Below are 27,160 nucleotides of genomic sequence, written 5' to 3' on the forward strand. Positions count from 1 at the left end.
GGGATGTCCCCTGCAGACGTGGCTCATGACACCTGTGAGAAACCCCACTGAGGCACAGCAGCGGTACGACCACAGTCACATCACCATCAGGTCTGTCACTGAACAAGCTATAGGAATGCTGAAGTTGCACTTCAGGTGCCTGGATCGATCTGGGGGAGTCCTTTAGTACTCACCAGCGAAGGTGTGCAGAATAACAGTGGTGTGTTGCATCCTGCACAACATCTCCCAGCAGAGAGGGTTACAGGTGGAGGAGCTCGAATGTGCTCATGAAGCATCCTCATCTGCTGGGGCAGGGCAGGGCAGGGCGGGAAGAGGAAGATGACGACAGGCAACCAATCGCCAGAGCAGTGGCGCACATGGCAGCTCATGACGCCAGGGATTCACTCATATCTAACAGGTTCTCATAATGAGATCTGCAAACAAAGTAGTGAACTACACAGACTGCCTGAACAACCAACCTCCCCTCCCCACCTCCCCCTGCTAGCACAAAACAGTCCTTCAACTACACATGCCCAATGGGTGGCATCAAATCTTAGCATTCGTGATGAAGCACACAAAAGGGTGCTTTAACAAAAGGGACTCAAGAATGGGCAAGATGTGGCAGTGGGTGTGAGAAACCCAGAAGTTACATTTAGGGCCTTCAATTTAGTTGCGATCATTCCGGCCGAAGTGCAGAAAATTTTTCCTGGTTTCCCACGCAATGATTCACCCCCCCTTCCCCCCCCCGCTGGGTACTCATTGCCATGTTAAAATTATGCCCCATGACTCAGATGCGTGTTCTGCAAGTGAAGAATTTATCCACATGTTGCTCTTGGAGACAACTGCCCATCAAAATCAGAGCAAAGACAAAATGGCAGAATATCATGTTAATAAAAATGACACACAGACCCTGTGATTGCCAGGAAATACTAATGGTGAAAGTAACGCAGACTTTCCAAGCAGTTGTATCTGATAAATGGGTGTAATTGGTGGAAATAGATCAATTACACGGGATCTCTGTCCATTTAATACCCTACTACTTTTCCAGTTGAGTTTTCAAATGACACCAGTTTTCTAATTATGATATTTAAATGAGACCCCAATGATGTAATTTTAGCCATCCAGTAATTTTCCCATATTTACAAACCTGTGCATATAAAATGGACATCCAGGGTTACTAGTAGCTATGTTGTATGCAGAAATGCATTTCAGCAGGTTTATAAGATATTGCTTTATTTTTAGGGTTTTTCCAGCTTTTTTATTGATTTGTGTTCCTTTTTGCCCGTCAGCCCTGAGTTGCATAGGGTGGGTTTTGTGGCAAATATTTTGACACTCCATTTGTTGAAACATCTGCAATGGATTGCCACATGGGAATCTCATTCTGCTTATGTTTTTTTTTTAAAAAGAGCAACAAAGGGTGCCAGCCATGTTAGGCTGCATTAGAGACAGACTCCACCCACCTGGCAACACCCTCAAACTTGCATTCACAGGCTAACTGGATTTTTCAGAGACATTGTACCTGTTAATGTTCCAAACTATCAGTGAGGCAATGACAGAGCTATCCTTGCAGTAGATGGTACACCTGCAGCTAACATGTACCATATGGCTAAAATGGTCAACTGTGCCCTCAAGCTTACTGCTTCCTACCAGACATGCTGCAACCCTGTCCTTTAGGGGTAGTGTTCTGAAATGGCAAATTGGACCACACTCATGCAGCAATCCCTCTACTTGACTAAAACAGGGGTTGGGGCTCAAGTGTTGTCCCATGTCCTGCCTTGACCAACAAACGGTTTACTACCTCTACATTTATTGTGTCAGCTATTTTTCTTATCCAGGCACAGCCTTAGCAAAGGCTGAAATATACATGAAGATATGAGAAGCCTTTGCACAGGCTACAAACGTTTTTGTCCCCATATGCAGCCACTTACCTTCAATTTTACTGGTCAGGTATTCAAGTGGAAAATTGACTGCAATGTGTGCCTGTCCTTGCAATACCTCCTTATGTGATCAATTACCAGTTTAATTAATAAGGTTTACTCTCACAAACAGCATACTTTCATTCTGAGCTAGTGGCCTCAAGACATAAAAACAGCCAGGGTGGACTTAAAACTGCAGAAGACTGTTTGGGTAACAATAGGAGCAATTGTTGTCTTGTTTCCTTTGGGTAACTAGTTGCATTCATCAGCTAGTACTACACAGGGAAAGAACAGTCACCAAGAAAGAAGTTTTTGAGATAGAAAAAGATTACTGGAAAAAATGTGTTTAAACTGCAAGCAAGATTATATCTCAATACTGCTGACCACACAACAGGTCAGTGTGACCAAAACCTGAATTCTAGGAAAGGTAAGGCTGGCATAAATTCAGTGATCCTGTACTCTCAATGGGGAAGCTACACTTGAAGGAAGCACAGGTCACAGATTCGGCCCCATCTCCGACCTATGCTCACTTCATGAGTGCATGGCTCCCTACTGGGAGCACTGAATTTACCCTTTCATTTATTTGCTTTATTAAAACATATACTGTCTATATGTACACACACACACATAAAACATTCAGTTTACTGAAAACATATAGGAACTTTTTTTAAAAAAGCACACTTGTTTAAATGTCACAGTGCATAATCCTATCAAATCCAGCCTTTATAAAAGTTCTTTATCTATTCTCTCAATGCATTGTGAAGCCAAATTCTTTCACACCTTATCTAATGGTGCAGTGAAGTAGTTCCCACTAAATTTCAGCATGACTGGAATAAAAAGAGCTAAATGCTTGTTACATTAAAAAGCCAGCTATATTTTTATCTGCACTAGTATCTGCCTTCATTCTGCAAACATCTTCAAACGAAACAACATGCTGACCTTGGCTCTTATTGACATTTTGTCCTGAATAATACATGAAAGCTTTCCAACTTAAAACCCTACACCAAAGCTACTTGTACACAAAGTGAAAGATAAACATTACAAGCTTACACCAAAGAGGAGATGCATGATGAGAAATCAATACAATACCTGGAAACGACAATCGATAACCGATAAAAAAGCAATTCCTGCAGCAAATAACAGGCAGAGTTATGGAAGGAAATTTACAATGTTTACTGCTGGAAAAAAAGTCATCTTCACAGTGATTTACAGGTTGAGAGAGTAGCTTTTGCAATGTATTATTCCAGGATTCATGGTTACGTGACACAGCTCTTGTGCAAATTGCTCATTTTTTATTGTTCAATACATAATGATTGATATATAAATAATAATAAATTTAATCTAAACACAGCTGTTTGGCATTTAATTAACAGCCAAATGCACTATGGGTATCATCAGAAAACTTCTTGTATGTATATAGCACCTTTCATGACCTCAAGGACATCCCAAAACACCTCACAGCCACAAAGTACTCTTGAAGCGTAGTCACTATTGTGATGTAGAGAAACGCGACAGCCAATCTGCATACAGCAAGGTCCCACAAACAGCAGTGAGATAAATGACCAATTAAATTGCTGTTGTGATGTTATTGAGGGATAAATGTTGGCCAGGACACTGGGAGAACTGCCCAACTCTTCTTTGAAAAGTGCCATGGGATCTTTTATGTTCGCCTGAGGGGACAGACAGAGCCTCAGTTTAATATCTCATCTGAAAGACAGCACTCCTTCAGTGCTGCACTGCAGATTATGTGCTCAAGTCCTGGAGTGGGGCTTGAACCCATAACCTTCTGAGCCAGAAGAGTGAGTGCTACCACTAATCCGAGGCTGACACCCTATAACAATCATAAAAAATTAAATGCTTATTTTTCACCTGGCAATAGTAGAGGCCCTCAGGAGTCCCCTGAGGGCATCTCACTCTCCACTCTCTAACCAGTACTGGTGAGGGAGAGGGTTCCTCTGCAGAGTGCAGTCAGAGCCAGAGATGACTCAGCTGTACTGGGGCGGGGGAGGACAAAGGTCAGGAGAGCAATAGTGATCAGGGATTCTAAAGTTAGGGGAGCAGACAGGCGTTTTTGTGGCCACAGACGTGATTCCAGGATGGTACGTTGCCTCCCTGGTGACAGTGTCAAGGATGTCACTGAGCAGCTGCAGAGCATCCTGAGGGGGGAGGGTGAACAGCCAGAGGTTGTGGTCCATATTAGTACCAACGACATAGGTAGAAAGAGGGATGAAGTCTTGCAGGCAGATTTTAAGGATATAGGAAAGAGATTAAGAAGCAGGACCTCAAAAGGTAGTAATCTCCGGATTACTCCCGGTGCCATGCGCTAGTCAGTATCGAAATAGAAGGATAGAGCAGATGAATGTGTGGCTGGAGAGATGATGCAGGAGGGAAGGCTTTAGATTCCTGGGACCAGTTCTGAGGAAGGTGCGACCTGTACAGGCCGAACGAAGCGTGGTAAATAAGGTTGGTGGGGTGCAGGCACAAATAGCTACATGGGAATACGATGTTGTGGCGATAACGGAGACCTGGCTTAAAAAAGGGCTGGATTGGGTACTAAATATTCCTGGATACAAGGTGCTCAGGAAAGATAGGGAAGGAAAGAAAGTGGGGGGGGGGGTGGTGGCAGTATTGATTAAGGAGAATATTGCAGTACTGGAGAGAGGGGATGTCCTGGAGGGGTCAAGGACACAATCTATTTGGTTAGAGTTAAGAAATAAAAGAAGTGCCATTACACTACTGGGTATATTCTATAGGCCACCAACTAGTGGGAAGGATATAGAGGAGCAAATTTGCAGGGAAATTACAAAGAGGTGCAAAAGCTATACAGAAGTGATAACTGGGGACTTCAACTATCCTAATATAGACTGGGATAACAATAAGGGGCACAGGGGGGAGGAATTTTTGAAATGTGTTCAGGATAATTTTCTTAACCAGTACATTTCCAGCCCAACGAGGAAGGAGGCATTGCCGGACTTGGTTCTAGGGAATGAGGTGGGCCAGGCGGAGCAAGTGTTAGTGGGGGAGTATTTAGAGAGCAGAGATCATAGTATCATAAGGTTTAGAATAGCTATGGAAAAGGACACAGACCACTTTAAAGTAAAAATACTCAATTGGAGGAGGGCCAATTTCAATGGGATGAGAACAGATCTGGCCCAGGTAGATTGGAATCAAAGATTGGCAGGCAAAACTGTAATTGAACAGTGGGCAGCCTTTAAGGAGGAGATGGTTCAGGTACAGTCTAGGCACTTTCCCACAAGGTAGAAAGGTAGGGCAACTAAAGCCAGAGCTCCCTGGATGACAAAAGAGATTGAGAGTAAGATGAAACCGAAAAAAGGGCGTATGACAAATGTCAGGTTGATAACACAAGTGAGAACCAGACAGAATATAGAAAGTTCAGAGGGGAAGAGAAAAAGGAAATAAGAGGGTCAAAGAGAGTGTATGAGAATAGACTGGCAGCCAGCATAAAAAGGGAATCCAAAAGTCTTCTACAAGCATGTAAACAGTAAAAGGGTAGAAAGAGGAAGGGTGGGGCTGATTAGGGACCATAAAAGAGGTCTACTCATGCAGGCAGAGAGGATTGCCAAGGTACTAAATGAGTACTTTGCACCACCTTCTCAAGGGCAATTAGGGATGGGCAATAAATGCCGGCCTCGCCAGCGACGCCCACGTCCCATGAACGAATAAAAAAAAAAGTCTTTACCAAGGAAAAAGATGCTGCCAGAGTCTCAGTAAAGGAAGATATGGTTGAGATACTGGAGGGGCTAAAAATTGATAAAAGGGGAGGTACTTGAAAGGTTAGCTGTACTTAAGGAAGATAAGTCACCCGGTCCGGATGGGATGCATCCTAGGTTGCTGACGGAAGTAAGAGTGGAAATTGCGGAGGTACTGGCCATAATCTTCCAAACATCCGTAGATACGGGGGTGGTGCCAGAGGACTGGAGAATTGCAAATGTTACAACCTTGTTCAAAAAAAGGGTGTAAGGATAAACCCAGCAACTATAGGCCAGTCAGTTTAACCTCAGTGGTGGGGAAACTTCTGGAAACGATAATCCGGGACAGAATTAACAGTCACTTGGATGAGCGTGGATTGATTAGGGAAACCCAGCACAGATTTGTTAAAGGTAAATCGTGTTTAACTAACATGATAGGGTTTTTTGATGAGGTAACAGAGAGGGTAGATGAGGGTAATGCAGTTGATGTGGTGTATATGGACTTTCAAAAAGGAGTTTGATAAAGTTTCTGCATGGTAGGCTTATCATCAAGATTGCAGCCCATGGAATAAAGGGGGCAGTAGCAACATGGATACAGAATTGGCTTAGAGGCAGAAAACAGTAGAGGTGAATGGTTGTTTTTTGGACTGGAGGGAGGTGTACAGTGGTGTTCCCAGGGGTCGGTGCTGGGACCACTGCTTTTCTTGATATATATTAATGACTTGGACTTGGGTGTACGGGGCACAATTTCAAAATTTGCAGATGGCACAAAACTTGGAAGGGTAGTGAACAGTGAGGAGGATACTGATAGACTTCAAGAGGATATAGGTTGGTGGAATGGGTGGACATGTGACAGATGAAATTTAATGCAGAAAAATGCGAAGTGATACATTTCGGTAGGAAGAACGAGGAGAGGCAATATAAACTAATTAGAGGACACAACTCTAAAAAGGATACAGGAACAGAGATCCGGAGGTTTATGTACTCAAATCATTGAAGGTGACAGAGCAGGTTGAGAAAGTGGTTAAAAAAGCATACAGGATCCTGGGCTTTATAAATAGAGGCATAGAGTACAAAAGTATGGAAGTCATGATGAACCTTTATAAAACACTGGTTTGGCCACAACTGGAGTATTGTGTCCAGTTCTGGGCACCGCACTTCAGGAAAGATGTGAAGGCCTTAGAAAGGGTGCAGAAGAGATTTACTAGAATGATTTCAGGGATGATGGACTTTAGTTATGTGGATAGACTGGAAAAACTGGGGTTATTCAGAGACGGTTGTGAGGAGATTTGATAGAGGTATTCAAAATCATGAAGGGTCTAGCCAAAGTAGATAGGGAGAAACTGTTCCCATTGGTGGAAGGGTCAAGAACCAGAAGACATGGATTTAAGTTGACATGAGGAAAAACTTTTTTTTAAAAAAAAGTACAGCGAGTGCTTATGATCTGGAATGCACTGCCCGAAGGGGTGGTGGAGGCAGATTCAATCGTGGCCTTCAAAAGGGAACTGGATAAGTACTTGAAGGGAAAAAAATTGCGGTGCTACAGGGAAAGGGCTGGAGAGTGGGACTATCTGGATTGCTCTTGCATAGAGCAGTCGTGGACTCGACGAGCCAAATGGCCTCCTTCCGTGCTGTAACCTATGATTCTAATGAGAAAAACAAAGCTGGCCAAAATAAAATTAGCTTTAAAAATGGATTCAATATTTTGTTACAAAGACTGATTATTACAACTTTGGGTAGAGAGGTCGGAGCATAAAATTGGACATTTAAGGCAAGAAAATGTGAAAAAAGTTAGTTGAGTTAATGGTGTGGTTACAATTTGTGTGCAGAAGATAATTGTCCAAAATATATATTTTTTTCATAATATTAGAGAAATTTCAGCTGTGCCCATTGTTATATTTGTTAACCAAAGCTATTAGCAATGTCTGGATTTGTAAGTGATTTTTCTTAAAATACAGCACAAGATCACTATTAAAATTTGAACCGACTCCCAACACTCCACTTACTCTCACCACAATGGCAAATCCTTTGAGCAGGACTATCCCCTCTTTTATAACTAAATCTTAACTGTATACATGTAGCAAATGGGATGTAGCCCATTTCAGGGCTAATAATTCACCATTTTCCACTGGGTTATAGCGGATATAGTATAGAATGGCCACTGTATACTCATAGGCAGAAAAATCCATACCAACAGACCATGTACTTCTAACTGAACAACAACAACTGCTTGCATTTATATTGTGACTTAAAAAGGTATAAAAGTCCCACGGTGCTTAACAAATATAGGTAAATAAATTAAATGGACACCATGCCAGGAAGGAAAAGATTAGGGGAGATGACTAAAGGCTTGGTTGAAAATGTGTTTTGAGGAGGTTTTTTAAAAAAGGTGGAGGGGCAGAGAAATAGAAGGGTTTTGGACGGGGAGTTCCAGAGGGAAGGTCTGAGGCAGCTTAAGGCTCTGCCATCAATGATGGGGTGAATATAGTGGGGGAGGGCAGAGTCAGAGGGCCTAAAGTAGATTGCAGAGATATGGGTAGGGTAAGGCCATGGAGGGATTTGAAGACAAGGCCAGAGATTTTAAATTTAATGTGTTGGTGACAAGGAACCAATATAGTGAGCTTATTACTCCAGGATCATCCTGGAGGTTAAGGACAACTCCAGGCTCCTTTCCCCCCCATGCCTCCTTAAACTGTTCTCCCTCGACACCTCTAGCCTAAACTCAAACACAAAATGCAAGATCATCTATGCAGCTGCTTCCACTGCTTCCTCCTGTCCCCAGCCTCCCAACTACTCAAGCCCAGCACTGTCTTTTTTCAGTTTCTCAACTACCTTCCTCCCCCTGCCCTCTCTAAGCTCATCTTGTCCATCAGATCCACTTTCTGCTCCCTGAATCCATTCTCTACTCAACTCTTGCCCACTCGACTGCACCTCATAGTCCCCATGTTAGCTGACATAATCAATGGTTTCCTTTCCTCAGGCATCATATATCTCCTATTAAAAAATGGTATTAATCCAATCATCAAAAAAAAATCACCTTTGACCCATCCATCCTCTCCAATCACCGTCCCATCTCTAACCTCCCATTCCTCTCCAAAGTCCTTGAAAGCCAAACTATCTTCAGCTGCTTAATCAATGACCTTCCCCCTGTCATAAGGTCAGAAGTGGGGCTGTTAATGATTACAGTGTTCAGCTCCATTTGTAATTCCTCATCTAATGAAGCAATCTATGCCCGCATGCAGCAAGACCTGGACGACATCCAGGCTTGGGCTGATAAGTGGAAGTAACAATCGCGCCACACAAGTATCAGACAATGACTATCTCCAAGAGACAGCACGACCGCTTGACATTCAAAGGCATTACCATTGCCGAGTCCCCCACCATCAACATCCTGGGGGGTCACCATTGACAAAAAAATGGAACTGGACCAGCCACATAAAGGCTGTAGCTATTAGAGCAGGTCAGAGGCTGGGTATTCTGTGATGAGTGGCTTACCTCCTGACTCCCCAAAGCCCCTCCACCGCCTACCAGGCACATCAGGAGTGTGATGGAATACTCTCACTTGCCTGGATGAGCGCAGCTCCAACAACACTCAAGAAGCTCGACATTATCCAGGACAAAGCAGTCTGTTTGATTGGCACCCCATCCACTGACTTAAATATCTAAACCATCCACCGTGGCAGCAATGTATACTATTTATAGGATGTGCTGCAGCAACTCGCCAAGGCTTCTTCGGCAGCACCGCCCAAATCCACCACCACCACCTCCACCACCTAGAAGGACAAGGGCATCAGGTGCATGGGAACACCATCACCTCTAAGTCACACACTATCCTGACTTGGTCATAAATCACTGTTCCTTCATTGTCACAGGATCAAAATCCTGGAACTCCCCAACAGCATCGTGGGAGTACCTCCACCACGGGAACCTCTGAGGTTCAAGAAGGTTGACCACCATCTTCTATAGGGCAACAAGAGATGGCTTTCTTCTGTACTGTAAACTTCTACGGCTCTACCTGGTATTGGAGATGAAAGTGGAAGGAGAAGGTTTAAGGAGTCGGTTAGTCATGGAAAAAAAAGTCTAGGATTATTAGAAGATCATACACAGAAGCAAGTTAAATCATCAGACAAAATCATCAGTACTGTTATTAACTTTCCCCAGGGCATTCAATGCAATAAAGGTTTCAGAATACTTTGTTTTAGAATTTCAAATGAAGCAAAACGTGCCGCTCTTTTGGCTGCAGTTACTCGGACTTGAGGTTTTCAAGTGAACTAAAGATGAGCGAGAATCTCAAAGCCTTTATATCAAAAGTAGCTTTTCAGGTCATAAGTGCTAATGTTGATACAATCCTGGTTTCCCTAGCAGGATACTAGTTATGGCACAACCGCTGCAGATCATGATTCTGCCTCCTTCTCAGTGGCAAACACTGAGAAATTAAGTAAACCAATTTTCTCCTGTCTTCAAGTAAAGAGAGGCTGGTTATCCTTTGAAGCTTAAACCTATACTCCAACCAGGACCTGCATATTTGCCTCTTCTAAAAAGGCTACTGAAGAGAAAATGGCAAAGGAAACCTTAATTGAAATAGCAGTTAATAGAAGTTAGTCTACATTTACCAACTCTGCCCAGCAAGAATTTGAATGAAGAAATATAACATAGGAATCTCAATTTGAAACAGGATGAATCTCAGTTCTGTCATTATCACCATGCATCATGTCATCATGAGAGAAGATGCCCACACTGTCCTTTTATACCAAATCACATCAAGATGCTAACATGTTCTTAATTTATTTACTCATTATACTTATAAAAAAGTATTTTAGCAGATATGCTCATCTTGATTACATGTGTTATTCCTCCTATCCATTTTCTCCCCCTCAGACGACTTCTCCTCTGAAGTAGCTACTCATGCTTGGTTCGGGGTGGGGGAGGGGGCATTCATTGATGCTAATGACAATGCCTAGAAATGTGAATCAGTGAGCCATTCAATTGTCAGCGCAACTGAACCTGAACCAGTCCTCAGCCAGCAGCTCTAAACATTACATTTTCAGCAGGGATTACTAGATAGATAGTGACCTGGAGTAAGAACCTTGGCCAATTTTCCCTCTTTCCCCAGTCCAAGCACGTTGAAGCCAAGTGTAATAGTCCCACTGAGGATCGCTAACTCAGACAACGAGACAGAAGATTTAGTAGCTTATTAAGATTCTTCATTCTGACTATTTCAGCAAAATACCACCAGGAAATACCAAGATGCGCCAGCAGAATTAATATAGTCGATATTGAGTACTACGGTTTAGCTTCCACACAAATGGAAATATTGAGATATTTTTCATTCAGACCGCAGGTTGCTTTTGAGAAGTTGTAGGGTTAAAAAACACGTCATTTGTATTTTACTGGATATATGAGCAATTCGGCATCCACAAGAAAAGAAACACTCTGCAACAAAGGAAAGCTGCAATACAGTTACAAAGTTAGAAAGGCACAGGACAGCCTGAGCTATAGAATTATCCCTGGCTGTTGCCAGTGGCGTTCTTCGATTGGTTAGCTGGACAGGCAATTCCAAGATAATGAGTCAGATGGCACACAAAGATTCCTCCGCCCCCACACCTCCCAGAATGATGGAATGTCTCACTTTCGTATGACTCAGCTCAGAACTCAAACTCAGCCAACTAAGGGAGGCAGATCCTCACCAATATTCTCCTCTGATTTCCTTTCCTGAAAGTGTAGACGTTTTGCTGGAGTACAGTTCCTTTATGCCTTCCACTACTTTACCCATGTACCAATGTTTGTGTGTGAGCCTCAACAGCCAGTGTTGACAAGCTTATTTTTAATTCATTCATGGGTTGTGGGCGTCACTGGCAAAGGGCCAGCATTTATTGCCCATCCCTAATTATCCTTGAGAAGGTGGTGGTGAGCCGCCTTCTTGAGCCGCTGCAGTCCGTGCGGTGAAGGTTCTCCCACAGTGCTGTTAGGAAGGGAGTTCCAGGATTTTGACCAGCAATGCTGAAGGAACAGCGATATATTTCCAAGCCAGGATGGTGTGCGACTTGGAGGTGACTTGAATTTAAATCACAGAGAGAATCAGACAAGGCCAAGCTAGTTATCACCCAATATCAAGATATGCTCACTTCTACCAAGGTATCAGTGGACGGAGAATATAAGAACATAAGAAATAGGAGCAGGAGTAGGCCATCTGGCCCCTAGAGCCTACTCCGCCATTCAACAAGATCATGGCTGATCTTCTACCTCAATGCCATTTTCCTACACTATCCCCATATCTCTTGATGCCTTTAATATCTAGAAATCTATCGATCTCTGTTTTGAATGTACTCAATGATTGAGCCTCCACAGCCTTCTGGGGAAGAGAATTCCAAAGATTCACCACCCTCAGAGTGAAGAAATTTCACCTCATCTCAGTCCTAAGTGGCCTACCCCTTATTCTGACACAGTAATCCCTGGTTCTAGACTCCCCAGTCAGGGGAAACAAGCCAGTCAGAGAGACAAGGGTACTGGCCTAAATTTTCTGTCCCTAACCTAGGGGCACCAAGGTCAAGTGTAGCCAGTTGATTGCCACCCCAGCTGATCAACTAACTCAGCGCAGTTGAGGGATTCAACCAGAGATATATCTAGCCTGCATGTCTTGGGTACTCAAACAGACTGAGCCATCAGGAAGCTTAAGAAGTCAGGTTCAAAATCACCCAACCAATGAGTGAGTACACAAACCCACAACTTTCTAGTCTAGAAGCAAGTGCTATGCTAGCATTCTAATGGAATCGAGACAAATCCCAAACACTGTCAGTGATGGACACATGCGCACACATTATTAAATTGTGAAATCCCATTTTAAATTTATCAAAGTGGTGAGAGGCATATTTATAACCTCATCACACTCCTGTAATACAATTTGAGCTAGTTCAATTCGCATAAGAGTTATATCTGGTAACGTATGTCAGAAGCCAAAACAAATTAACCTTGCAGAATTAAATTATGTGGTCATATCAGCAGCCATTAGCCAGACTTCAGGCAGCTTATAAGGATCATTAAAATCTTTTTTTTTGGACCAATTTCCACTATAATGTCCCATTTGTTTGGGGGAGGGGGTGGGAAGACTGGTGGATCAGTAAAGTTATCTCTTCCCAAAATTTGCTTCCCAAACTCCTCCAAAATCCCTGTTATTCTCCTACCTAAAAAGGTACCTACCAGGAGAAGTGATGCTGAAGCATCGCATCAGCGACAACAGCATTTGCATTACGTGCTGTGCTGATCTCACGGACACAAAGCATACACATCTCTGGGCTTGTTTTCTTGCACAAAATGAAAGCTGGGGTCGAGTTTCCGCTAGTAATACCAGTGCAATCTGGGCGGAATCTACCGAACCAGTCCAAAAAAGATAGGGGAATTTTAAGCATTAAGTGAGTTATGTTTGTGTTTTCCTGTGATCTTTTACGCTGGTGCAAGATTCAATTGACCGAATCAGACCCTGCCCACAAAACTGGCCATACCCCAGTTCCAAAATTGCGAGATTCCACCGATTGTGCTAGTTCGGGAATGTTCTTCAAATTGTGCTAATTATCTTAGGCAAATTTTTATAAAAATGCACCTAAGCCTATGCGCCTATCAAAAAATATTTAATTTACCAAGAAACTATTAAATGGTTCAGTATTGTCTTTTTAAATCATTTTCAGTGATTTTAAAATCAGATTACTAACCCTTATTAAAAATGGGCACCCTTATTAAAAATGCTTAATTTTACTGATTAACCCATTTTCAGCTGAATTAATAAAACTGCACCAGGTAGCACTCTTAAATACATCAAGGAATATTTTTTAAATGGAAAAAAAATTACGTCCTATTCTGTCCGTTTAAATGACTAGATAGAAAAATAGGCCAGGTTGCATTATAAGTGACCAGTCCTCCCCACCCAATTTTCTTCTTGGCACTGTACCCACACAATACTTTACACCCTAGTGCTGAAGAGGAAAATTGCCCCTGCACGGTCTTAGTGTTCTATTCAAGCTGCCGTCATGGGGTGTGAATTTTCAGAGGTTCTCCCAAATGCTCGCTGTAACTTTGTTGGCAGAGCCGCGGAAACCCTGGGAAAATGGCGTTTGAGCCATTTTTCCTGGGGTTACCACGGCTTTACCACCAAATTAGTGGCAGAAAACCAGGAGAACCCCTGCGGAAATTCACACCGGTTCTGTCATCATGCTTGTTGGTCATCATTCAGCTGAACCGTTCCTTTTTATTAATCTCCTGCTTATTTTCTTGACTTTAAGCACTATTTCAAATAAAATCTGATTTCCATCAGTTTAATCAAGGCATTTTTGGGGGTAGAGTTTTTAACCCCTGATTTTTGGAAAAATATCCAAGAGAACAGGTTTTAAAAATCAACAATAAAGACTGGCTTTAATGAATGATTGTAAAAAAATCTTAGACAAGAAGAAAGTGAACCATTATCCCTCCTGCAAATCAGAAAATAGTGAAAGCTTAAAAACTGTCTAAATAAAAGTATAATATTTCAAAAAAGAATGGATGATGTCGTGGTGATGCCTGTAAAGAAAACAAGGCAATTAAACATTTCCCAAAGGAAGATAAAGCTTTCAGCTGGTTTAGCTCCACAGCTGAAAATCTAATCAGTACAATGGAAATGAAGCCATTAAGTTTGATACAATCTGGTCCAGTATTGATGAGTGCCCATTACTGTATGTAAATGATACCACATTTGTGATGGTATTTCTTAAAAATGCATGTCAGACAAAATAGGCTACAGTGTTGCACTGTCAGAATTAATATTTAAATAAGCACTCTAAAACTTAGCCTCACCTCTGGTCAAAAGGAAATGTTACTGGACAGTGAGACACAACAGAAAGAGAGGATTTGTGCCAGGAATGCTATTAAAAAAAATATAAATCCCACTGGCTTATCATAGCAGTTACAGCACAGTAGGCGGCCATTCAGCCCATTGCGCCTGTGTCGGCTCTTTGAAAGAGCTATCCATTTAGTCCCATTCTCCTGCTCTCTCCCCATAAGCCTTGTAAATTTTTTCCCTTCAAGTATTTATCCAATACCATGTTGAAAGTTACTATTGAATCTGCTTCCACCACCCTTTCAGGCAGTGCATTCAAGATCATTACAACTCACTGCATAAAAAAATGTTATCTCATGTAATCTCTGGCTCTTTTGACGACCACCTTAAATCTGTGTCCTCTGGATACCTTGTGACACTTCTGCCACTGGAAACAGTTTCTCCTTATTTTCTCCTTCTTTCATGATTTTGAACACCTCTATCAAATCTCCCCTTACCTTCAAATATTAGAAAATGTCTAACCCTGTAAACTGTGACTGAATAGAACAGAGTTCAGATTTTTTTTGTTCATTCATGGGATGTGGTTGTCGCTGGCAAGGCCAGCATTTATTGCCCATTCCCAATTGCCCTAGAGAAGGTGGTGGTGAGCCGCCTTCTTGAACCGCTGCAGTCAGTGTGGTGAAGGTACTCCCACAGTGCTATTAGGTAGGGAGTTCCAGGATTTTGACCCAGCGACGATGAAGGAACGGCGATATATTTCTAAGTCTGGATGGTGCGTTACTTGAAGGGGAACGTGCAGGTGGCGGTGTTCCCATGTGCCTGCTGCCCTTGTCCTTGTCCTTCTAGGTGGTAGAGGTCGTGGGCTTGGGAGGTGCTGTCGAAGAAGCCTTGGTGAGTTACTGCAGTGCATCTTGTAGATGGTACACACTGCAGCCTATGAAGAGATAGTCAGGTAAGATAGCTTTCAAGGAAAATATGGAATAAAGCTCTTATTTAAAAAAAAATACAATATGGGCTTGTCCCATTGTCTCAGTGGGTGGATGTGCTGCCATTACGGCAGAATGAGACCCGACTGATTTTAATGGCTGGGCTTCATTTAAATCTTGTCGGTTGTGGGGGGGAAGTCGGCCAGAAAAGATTGAAAAATCACTAGGCCCGGGCCGAACGCAGGTAAGTGGCAGGATCGGCAGCTGGGCCATCCCACCTCAATCGGGGTTGTGGGGGGGGGGGGGGGGGGGGGAAATGGTTGAGAAATCACAGCAGGGAAGGTCTCAGCTTTTCTTGTAGGGCCCGGAAAAAAGATTCCTGCACCTCCTGCCATCACAAATTTTTAAAAAAAGTTTAAGAACTTACCTTTTTGGGCCCCAATCTGCTTTCTCGCTGGTGAGTTGGAGGATATATGTTTTATAATAATAAGTGTTATCAATGAAGTGTGATGGGGAAATTTAATGGAAAGTGAGTGAAAAATAAATTGAAAATGAGGATGCTTCTTCTAACAGGAGAATAGACATGCTCAAAAATGGAACAGTGGCCTTTTCCTATTTTTATTTTTTAAACCATGAGCAGGACTGGAGTTGGAGTAGGGCAACTAGAACAGCCACAGGAGGCCCGAAAAGTCAGGACCGAGGGGGGAAAAATTGGGGACTGGAAGAGTTGAGGCGAGGCAGCATTGGACCTGGGAAATGTTGGAGCAGGAAAAGTCAGACTAGGAAGATCCAGGATGGGGGCAGGAAAAGCTGGGGCCGGGAAGAGTCGGGGCAAGGGCTGGCTAAGCAGCAGGGGCTGGGAAGAGTCCATGCCATGACATGCAAGTGTTTACATAGGGAATTTGCTATCAAATATTTATGAAGGCACTTTCAATTGTAGCGTTGCTCAAAATCGTGACATTGGAAGTTGGACAGAAAGTACACACCATACGATAAACTTTTAATAATATAAAGATTTTGGAAAATTAATGGTCAGAGTACACTGCTGGCACAAGCTTCAATGGAGAGCAATAACCACATTTAAATGTGTTCTATTAAATTTTTCAAGACACAGCAAAATTACAATATGTTTAGTTTATTCAGACATATTTTATCTCATTGCTTCAATTTACTGGGACCAGCCAGATGGAATGCAATGGACTTTTCCAGTCCTGTACATTCCTATGTATTTCAGAACATTCACCCTTTAGGATAGAAAGTAAATATTTTACAAGGTGAAAAGATTGCTATCTACTTCATAACATTCAAGAGACTACAACAGTTACTTTCCTACCTTCACGTTAGAAGAACTTTGTTGGATCACTGGCCTTTGGTGTCAAACGACCTGATGTGACAGCATCACAATTGCTGTTGTACCCCTCACCCCCCCATCACTTTATCGCCTACATGTTCTAATTATAATGCCAACAGTAACCCATTTAAAATGAATGGGTTACCGTTGGCATCACAATCGAAAAACCACGGCCTATATATCTTCAGAAGTCAACCACAATATTCCTTGTGAAATGCAAAATCACCAATCAATAACCGTTGAGTTGGACCACATTATAAGGGGATAACAATTTCAGGATTCAGGGGACTAAATACAGACTTCTTTCTCCCTTGGTTTTGGACATAGCAGCTGATTGTTCAATTTTACAAAATTATAAATTTTATTGCTGCCTGATTGTGCTTTAAACCATTATTTTTTGTTGCTGGTGAGATTTTCCTCGGCTCCAGTTTTCTCTCTCCTCTACTGAAACTATGGTTCCTTGCTGAGTTAAGGTTTCAGAGATGTTAGCTCCTGTGCCAAGTACTGGAGCATGACTATTTGCATCAGCCTTAACAGTGCTATCAGCAGACTATTCAACAAGTACAAAATTATGAGGGGCACAGATAGGATGGATACTAAGGAGCTTTTTCCCTTCGTTGAGGGTTCTATAACAAGGGGACATAGATTCAAGGTAAAAGGCGGGAGGTTTAGAGGGGATTTGAGAAAGAACTTTTTCACCCAGAGGGTGGTTGGAGTCTGGAACTCACTGTCTGAAAGGGTTGTGGAGGCAGGAACCCTCACAACATTCAAGAAGCATTTGGATGAGCACTTGAAATGCCATAGCATACAAGGCTACGGACCAAATGCTGGAATATGGGATTAGAGTAGACAGGGCTGATGGCCGGCGCGGACACGATGGGCCGAAGGGCCTCTATCCGTGCTGTATAACTCTATGACTCTATGACTAAGTGTCATCAGATAGTGAGCAGAAACACCAGGTGACCCCCAACTTTACCGTTCCTAGCTCAGAGCGCTGAGGCAAGTTTTAACATCCCTACTGGTGCCTGAGCTGAGATCAGTTCGCTCTGCACCAATCGAAGATTCTTCCTTCTTTGGTTGGTATGATTGAGATACTCCCTGGATGAACTCACCATCGCTGATCATTTTGATGTCACGCAGCAAAAGTACAGTGGCAGCGACTGAGGTCCATTTCAAAGTCTACAGCCAGAGGATACAATGTTGTTAAAAATGTCACAACTATCTTCAAAAATATCTTTTACAACACTGCTTAATCACAATTGATTGCATGGTATTCATGATGTGGATCAGAGCATCCACGCTACCAACAAAAATATTTTAAACATTCTCTACTCCAAATAGTAAAAGTGTGTACCATTTCTGTAATAGTTGCCATTATTCATGAGCTTTATTGTGGATGCAATTTTACATTTCATTTCCTGGTAACGACTGATCTGCGGCTCTGTTCAAAGATGCAAGATCAAAGGGGCTAATGAAAGATACTATCTATTGCAAAGTGACATTTCTTCTTATATACACCATTAACCGAAAGGGCAGCTAAATGAAACGAAGACAGTTTTGCTGGCACAAACTCAGCTTAGCAGGAATCAGCAGACCATTGAATGATTAAACCAATCATGATGACTTCAAATCATGAAGGAGGGCACAAGTTACAAAAAAAATGTAAAAACTGAGACAAGTTAGTCATCAGTTCAATTAATTTTTTATCGGTGTATATTTTGCACTGAGACTTATTCTTGATCTCTATGCACATTACTTCACATTTTTTCTGCAATCAAATGCCAACAGAATCATATTTTCCATATTACAAGTCTGAACTGTAGCCAGAATAGAAATAAAAAGATAAATATATCCTCAACTTAATAAATCATTAACAAAATGAATACAATCTCTAAGTACTGAATCTCTTTCTTTGTAGGCTTCTCTCCTTATTTCATCTCTCCTGCAGACAATGGCCTAGAAATTCAGGCACGCTCATTTTTGGGCACGCAGGGAACAATCCTCGAGGTGCAGCCCATATTGGGCCTCATTTCCATTGAGAAAGTGAGCTGCGGACAGCTGTGGAGATCGGGCCACTTCTAGTGTTGTAGCGGCCCTCACGTAAGTGAGGAAGGGGGGCTATCGGGAGGTGGGGGAAGAAAGCGATTGGGTTAGGACGTAGCAGTGGCCAGGAGGGAGGTAACTGTGGCAATTGGATGGAGGGAGTAGTCCCTTTAAGGACCATTTATTAGGCCATACGTAGCCCTGGTTTGGCGGAGTAAAGCCTGTGCTGGCTGCCTCAGGGCAAACCGATCTTGCAGTGGGGGCCTTAAACAGGTGCGGAGCCCCTTATTTGCATATGCCCCTTATTTGGGCACAGCATGCTGATATTTTGGCCTTTACTAATATGGCGGGCAGCCCACTTCCACTCGTAATGAGCGTTGCTTCCTGCCTAACTTATTGGAGGCTTAGAGGCAGTTTATCACCTGAAAGATGGGCGCTGCATGGCCGAATTTCTAGGCCAGTGACTTAAACTGGGGCATATTCCACAAGCACTGGCAGCATTTTAATATCATGCCCATGGGACTATTTTTCATGTATGAGTATCACCAGCAAGAACACAATGATTGGCAAATTAATGGTCAGTGCCACAAGCTTCATCAAGGGAATAAAAATGTACAGGGCTATGGGGCTAATTGGATAGCTCTTTCAAAAGAGCCGGCACAGGCATGATGGGCTGAATGGCCTCCTCGTCTGCTGTACGTACTATGAAAAGAATATTGTTAATGAACCTCATGTTCTAAGGAGGTTGTGAGCTACAAAAATAGTAGAAATATACAACAACTTGTGTCTATGTAGCATCTTTAACACAAGAAAACATCCCAAGGCATTTCATAAATAGGTGTAAGGAAAGCGAAGACCAATGTCAGGAAAGGAGAGGTTAGGAGAGGTGACCAAAGGCTTGGACAAAATAAGGGCTTCAAGGAGATTTTTTTAAAAATTAGACGTGAACAGAAATGTGAAGAGTGGAAAAGTTTAGGAAGGGAGTTCCAAAGCGTGAAGCCCAGGCAAAATGCGCTGCCACCAATGATGGGGAGGGGTGGTAATGTACAGAAGCCTGGAGACAGAAGATAGGAAGGTAGATAGGGCTGGAAGAGATTGCAATGATAGGATGGGGCAAGGAGTCATAGAGTAATTTGTAGACAAGGATAAAGATTTTAGATGTGATACTGGGAGACCAGGAGCCAACGTAGATCAGGGAGAATCGGGGTTTTGGACAAGCAGGACTTTGTACAGGATAGGATAGGATACAGGCAGCAGAGTTTTGGCTAAGTTGGACATTAAGGAGGGTGGAGGATGGGAGCAGAGAGGGTTTTACAGTAGTTGAATCTTGTGGTGACAAAGACATGGATAAGAGTCTCAGCTAATATAGGGACAGAGGCAGGCATCATTGCAGAGGTGGAAGCAAATGATCTTGACGATAGATAGGATGAGGAGTTTAAAGCTCACCTCAGGGCCAAACAGAAAGCCAAAATTATGGACACTCTGGTTCAGTCCAAGAGAGTGGCTGATAAATGGATGAAGTCAGTGGCAAGAGAGCAGAGTTTGTGACAGAAGCTGAAGATCTTCCCTACATTGGAAGTGGTAGAGAGGAAGTGGCAAAGTGGTATAGCTAACTAAGTTGGTGGTAAAATCAGCATATATGTAGAAACTGACTCCATGCTCGGAGATGTCGTCAAGGGGCAGCATGAAGATACAAAAGAATAGGAAACCAAGGATAGACGCTCGGGTACCCTAGAGGTGACTTTGTGGGGGAGGCAGGAGAAGCCATTGCTGGAGATGCACTGGCTAATTTTGCATAGGTAGGATGAAACCATACAAGAGCAGTCTCAAAGAGCTGGACGACAGCAGAGGACCACTGGAGGAGCATGGTACAGTCCACCGTATCAAACACTGTGGAGGTCAAGGAGGGGTAAAGCATCCAGTCAGTCACCAAGGCCACCTTCTTTCACCTCAAGAACATTCCTCACTTATGTACCTCCTACCTGAAATCTAAATCCTCACTTTCATTATCCTATTTTCTTCAATTCACTCTAACTTCCTTACCTCTGCCCTTCACAAACTCCAGCAAAACCAGAATTCTGCCCAATCTACTCTTGTGCAAAGTCCCCATGCTCGTCCAACTCCATCAGCTCTTTATGCCCCAGAAAAATCAACTTTGATATTGATGTTCTCATTTTTAAATCCTTTGTGAGCCTCACCACGTCCTATTTGGGAAATGCTTTCCAGCCATAAGTCCTAGTCCACAAAAAGCAGGACAAATCCAATCCGGCCAATTAACGTCCCATCAGTCTACTCTCAATCAACAAAGTGATGGAAGGTGTCGTCAACAGTGCTATCAAGCAGCACTTGCTCACCAATAACCTGCTCACCGATGCTCAGTTTGGGTTCTGCCAGGACCACTCGGCACCAGACCTCATTACAGCCTTGGTCCAAACATGGACAAAAGAGCTGAATTCCAGAGGTGAGGCGAGAGTGACTGCCCTTGACATCAAGGCAGCATTTGACAGAGTATAGCACCAAGGAGCCCGAGTAAAATTGAAGTCAATGGGAATCAGGGAAAACTCTCCAGTGGCTGGAGTCATATCTAGCACAAAGGAGGATGATAGCGGTTGTTGGAGGCCAATCATCTCAGCCCCAGGAGTTCCTCAGGGTAGTGCCCTAGGCCCAACCATCTTCAGTTGCTTCATCAATGACCTTCCCTCAGTCATAAGGTCAGAAATGGGGATGTTCGCTGATGATTGCACAGTGTTCAGTTCCATTCGCAACCCCTCAGGTAATGAAGCAGTCCGCGCCCGCTTGCAGCTTTGGGCTGATAAGTGGCAAGTAACATTTGCGCCAGACAAGTGCCAGGCAATGACCACTTCCGAGAAGAGAGTCTAACCGCCACCCCTTGACATTCAACTGCATTACCAGTGCCAAATCCCCCACCATCAAAATCCTGGGAGGGGGGTCACCATTGACCAGAAACATAACTGGACCAGCCACATAAATACTGTAGCTATAAGAACAGGTCAGAGGCTGGGTATTCTGCAGCATTGACTCACCTCCTGACTCCCCAAAGCCTTTCCACCATCTACAAGGCACAAGTCAGGAGTGTGATGGAATACTCTCCACTTGCCTGGATGAGTGCAACTCTAACAACACTCGAGAGGCCTGACACCATCCAGGACAAAGCAGCCCGCTTGATTGGCACCCCATCCACCACCGGCGCACAGTGGCTGCAGTGTGTACCATCCACAGCAGCAACTCGCCAAGGCTTCTTCGACAACACCTCCCAAACCTGTGACCTCTACCACCAAGAAGGACAAGGGCAGCAGGCACATGGGAACACCACCACCTGCACGTTCCCCTCCAAGTCACACACCATCCTGACTTTGAAATATATCGCCGTTCCTTCATCGTCGCTGGGTCAAAATCCTGGAACTCCCTACCTAACATCACTGTGGGAGAACCTTCACCTCACGGACTGCAGCGGTTCAAGAAGGCGGCTCACCACCACCTTCTCAAGTGCAATTAGGGATGGGCAATAAATGCTGGCCTTGCCAGAGATGCCCACATCCCAGGAATGAATAAAAAAAAACTTGTGACTTCAGATGACTGATTGCCCACCCATCCCTGCCTTCTGGAACTCTCTCGCTAAATCACTTAGCCTTGCTCTCTTGCTCGCTCTCCCTGCCTGCCTTGGAAAGTCTCCAGTGAAATCTTTCTCTTTGATCATCCCTTCAGTCTCTCCCATAAACCTCTTATCTGCAGCTTAGTGACCACTTCTCTTCCAACCCCACTTCCCTGTAAAATGGTAGGAGACATTCTTTTATGTAAGCAGCATGACAAGTGGGAGTAGTTCTTGCAGAACCTGAATTGCTTTCTTTGCGATGGACTCAAGTATTTTCCCCACTACAAAGGGTATGGTGTCAGCCTTGGTTCAGTGGTAGCGCTCTTACCTGTATGTCAGAAGGTTGTGGGTTCAAACCCTACTCCAAAGATTTGAGTGCATAATCTAGACTCATACTACATTGCAGTATTGAGAAATTGCTGCACTGTCTGAGATGCTGCCTTTCAGATGAGATGTTAAACCAAGGCCCTCTCAGATGGACGTAAAAAAATCCCATAGCACTATTTCAAAAAAGAGCTGGGGAATTCTCCCCAGTGTCATGGCCAATAATTATCCCTCAACCAGCATCACTAAAACAGATTATTTGGTCATTATCACATTGTTATTTGTGGGACCTTGCTGTCCACAATTTGGCTGCAGTATTTCCTACATTACAATAGTGACCACACTTCAGACATATGTAACTGGCTGTAAAAGTACTTTGGAACATCCTGAGATTGTGAAAGGCGCTATATAAATGCAAGTCTTTCTTTTAGGTAGATTTCAAAGATCGCACGGCACTATTTGAAGAGCATTGGCCATGAAGCACTGTGGAACATCCTGCAGTCGTGAAAGGTACTATATAAACACAAATTCTTTCTTATCTTTATAATAAGCCTGTAATCCACAAGTTTGCGCTATTTTAAGACTAGGACATTGCTATCAATTTTCTGATAATACTGATGCATTTAATATCTGTATACTTAATATTGGAGTACAAGAGTAAGGAAGTCTTACTACAATTGTACAGGACTTGAGACCTCACCTGGAGTACTATGTACAGATTTGGTCTCCTTATCTAAGGAAGGATATATTGCCTTAGAGGCGGTGCAACGAAGGTCCACCAGATTGATTCCTGGGATGAAAGGGTTGTCCTATGAGGTGAGGTTGAGAAGAATGGGCTTATGCTCTCTGGAGTTTAGAAGGATGAGAGGTGATCTCATTGAAACATATAAGATTCTGAGGGGGGCTTGACAGGGTAGATGCTCAGAGGTTGTTTCCCCTGGCTGGACAGTCTAGAACTAGGGGGCATAGTCTCAGGATAAGGAATCAGCCATTTAAGACTGAGATGAGGAGGAATTTCTTCATTCAGAGGGTTGTGAATCTTTGGAATTCTCTACCCCAGAGGGCTGTGGATACTGAGTCGTTGAGTATATTCAAGGCTGATAGATAAATTTTTGGACTCTAGGGGAATCCAGGGATATGGGGATCAGGCTGGAAAGTGGAGTTCAAAGATCAGCAATGATCTTATTGAATGGCGGAGCAGGCTTGAGGGGTCATATGGCCTACTCCTGCTCAGTGTGCGTGCGTTCCAGTCATGATAAACAATCATTGACCTGAAATGTTAACTCTTGTGTCTCACTCCACAGATGCTACCTGACCTGCTGAATGTTTCCAGCATTTTCTATTAAGTTTCAATATATCAAAGTCTTGATATATTAACAGTCGAACTGTTTTTGTGGTACCTTAGCTAGGAGGGATTATCTGCCCACGGGATCTAGTTCAGTAGCAGCACTGGAGGGACTCTCACATCCATCACTTGGTATGTCAACGTTTCTTAATTATCTAATTGTCAGTGGAGTCCAGCCCAACTGAAGTATCCCACCCTAGAAGAGAGGTTATCAGCACTAGTACATGCACACTGAAATCAGCTGATTCCCCAGTTCCCAGAAGTCGCTCTATTGAATGCTTTGTGAATGATGTGATGATACCGGAGAGGCTGAGAAATTTGAATCAGTTGATTTTAATATGCCCCATTGCTGTTGATAACTGAAGAGTCCCACACTCTCCCAAACTGCTGCAGACCCGCACTCTACAATGCGGCCTATGCTCAGAAACAGCGACTGTACAGTGGAAAGTTGAGGTTTGAGGCTGGGTTAGACAAATTTTTGATCAGCAAGGGAGTCAAAGGATATGGGGAAAGGGCAGGATAGTGGAGTTGAGGTAAAAATCAGATCAGCCATGATCTCACTGAATGGCGGAGCAGGCGCGAGGAGCCAAATGGCCGACTCCTGCTCCTATCTCTTATGGTCTTATGGAAAACAAAGACTGGAGCTAAAAAGAAAAACTTTAATGTATTGAAGATTTATTTCGATATACTGAAGTTAATTTTCACACATTTTATATCTAGGCACCTGGAGTGCAAAAGAACTTCAATCAAGATATTCAATGTATTAGCATTAAATATATCAAGGCTCCACTGTAAATCACAACACTCTTTCCAGACACAACTCAAGCTCAGGATGACAATGATGTGTGAAAAAAAATCCCACAGTACAATGATAGATCAAGTAAACATGGTATAAAAAATTCACACACTGTTGCACTTTACTGAATTCCTAATATGGATAATAACTCCTACAGAGCAGCTGTATGAAAATTTCACATTACACTTTACCAAATTCCTAGTGGCAACATTGCACTACTGCTCTCCTGGTCCTCATGCCCTATGATTATTTTTTTAAAATGAAGCAACTTAAATATGAAAAAATTAATTTCAGCAATGAAATCATATCAAGATCCACACCTATCCAATCATAGTAAGATAATGCACTCAACCTTTACCTATAGCGAAAGCTGGACCTTGAGAGTGAAGGGAAAGCTCGCCGTAAATTTTAATTTACTCAATCATTTAGCCTCACATTTATTGGAGCAACAGAGGAGTTAGAGGTTCAAAAATCACATCACAAAATAAAGTGCATTATCATACAAGTCACACTCATATTCAGATTTTATTCACAAGTCTATTTCCCCCTTCCCCAAAATATCTACGTTTTTTCAATGTACCCAATTAGTTCCTCATATTTTCTTTCTGAATGAATGGAAACAAAGTTTCAATTATTAAATTATTCACAACCAGCAATGCTGCTACAAAAATAAACTGACCAAAAGCATAGTTAAGTGACACAGGGCTGATCCTGCTCTTTTTCTGTATAATGCATTCATCCTGCCACCCTTGAAGGTACATATAAAACTGACACAGTGAAGGTTACTGATTTGAAATGTCAGTCAAGATTTGCATTCAATGTTAGACATTCTGATTGGGAGTCCAATACTTCACCATTTGAGCCTTAAGACCACCCACTTCTTTCAATTCAGCTGTCACTTTCCAACAGCACTAGAGCTTTTCCTGCTGTATTATTTTTTAATCCATATGCAAGACTTATTATTCTGCACTGTGGTTATAAGGAAGTCCAACACTAAAATGAAAACAAAGTTATACAAACAAATTTCGAATTGCTATACAGAACATGTAACAAATGCAACAAGGCATATTTTAAGACAATACATCCACAGCGTATTATCACTAGAATACAAAAGCTTAGTGAATAATCCCATTGTGTTTCTGTTTTGAAAGCAAGCTTCCTTTATTGCAGTGTAATAAAGACAAGTTGACATGAGTTACAATGCATAGGTCCATATGAACAAGTAATGATATGATAAAACAAAAACAGTGTATAACAGCATCTGTTTCCAAATGAATTGTTCTAATAATTTATTACAGTGCAATTTGAGCTCCAGGCCAGTTTTATAGCTGCTATGGGAGCTATGCTTACATCACAACAAAAAATAAACAGGTTTGAAATGGTAGGTAGAAGTGTTGCAGGTAACAATTTCACGTCAGATTCATGCTATTTAATCAAAGGACTGCTATAAGCAAAAAAAGTTGGCATGCATCTATTTCCTACCCCAGAATACCTAAATCAATCGCTGTACACAAAAACCTGGAGGACATTACAGGAGCACTGACCTGTGCTCAACCTACAGGGTTGGATAACTTTGGCTATAATTATTCAGCACTTATCTATTTGGGACCAGTTCAGACTGACCCTAAAGTAGCAGTGTAATAGAGGTTCTGGCAAGGCTGTTCAAAGGAAGTGTGTGTTTATATTTTAAAAGCTAACTCTTCCAGTGTTCATATGGGTTAAAAACGCAGAATATTTTCTTACAAACGTTATGTCCACCATCCAAATAATTCATTCCAATGAAAAATAATTATCCAGGGGGTGAACAGTCAACGGCTTCATTCACTGCCCCGAATAAAGTTAAACATCGCATTAATAATCCACACATATTAAAATCATAGAAACACATTGAACAAGACTCATCCCATAGTTAGGAATAAGAATTTTGCTGCCACCTATCTTGACTATTCACTATAGTGAAAATAAAAACAATTTGTGAGAGTGGCTCAGTAGCGTGTGCATTGGAATACCAATATATAGTGGTGCAGAGTGGAGAGAGGTAGGTTCAATCCCAAACTCTATTGGGAGGTATAAAACAGAGAGCACGTGTCTCCCGGTTACAGTAGCAAACAAGAATTGGTTGTGCAGTCCCCAGTCTGCGTGCCTCCTCACAGTTGGTCGAGGGTGGCATTAAGGGAGGGGAGGTTGAGAGCAGGACCACCCTCCCTCGTCTGCCTTGCGGGGGAGGGGGGGAAAAGAGAGGAGGAGGAGGAAGAGTGCATATTATGTCAGCACGGTGTATACCTTAAAGAGACATTCCGCAATAATTCAGTTAAGTAGAAATCCTTCAAGCTTTTCGGAGCATATCTATAAAC

General features: G+C 42.7%; 1 protein-coding gene across 2 annotated transcripts in view; it reads right to left on the reverse strand.

The window, feature by feature from the left end:
* The window catches only part of sh3bgrl2 (SH3 domain binding glutamate-rich protein like 2), a 60,373-nt gene that overhangs the window by 32,469 nt on the left and 744 nt on the right, over positions 1 to 27,160 (reverse strand). The window lies entirely within an intron of this gene.

The sequence above is a fragment of the Heptranchias perlo genome, chromosome 5, assembly GCF_035084215.1.
Source record: "Heptranchias perlo isolate sHepPer1 chromosome 5, sHepPer1.hap1, whole genome shotgun sequence".
In the NCBI taxonomy this organism is placed as follows: domain Eukaryota; kingdom Metazoa; phylum Chordata; class Chondrichthyes; order Hexanchiformes; family Hexanchidae; genus Heptranchias; species Heptranchias perlo.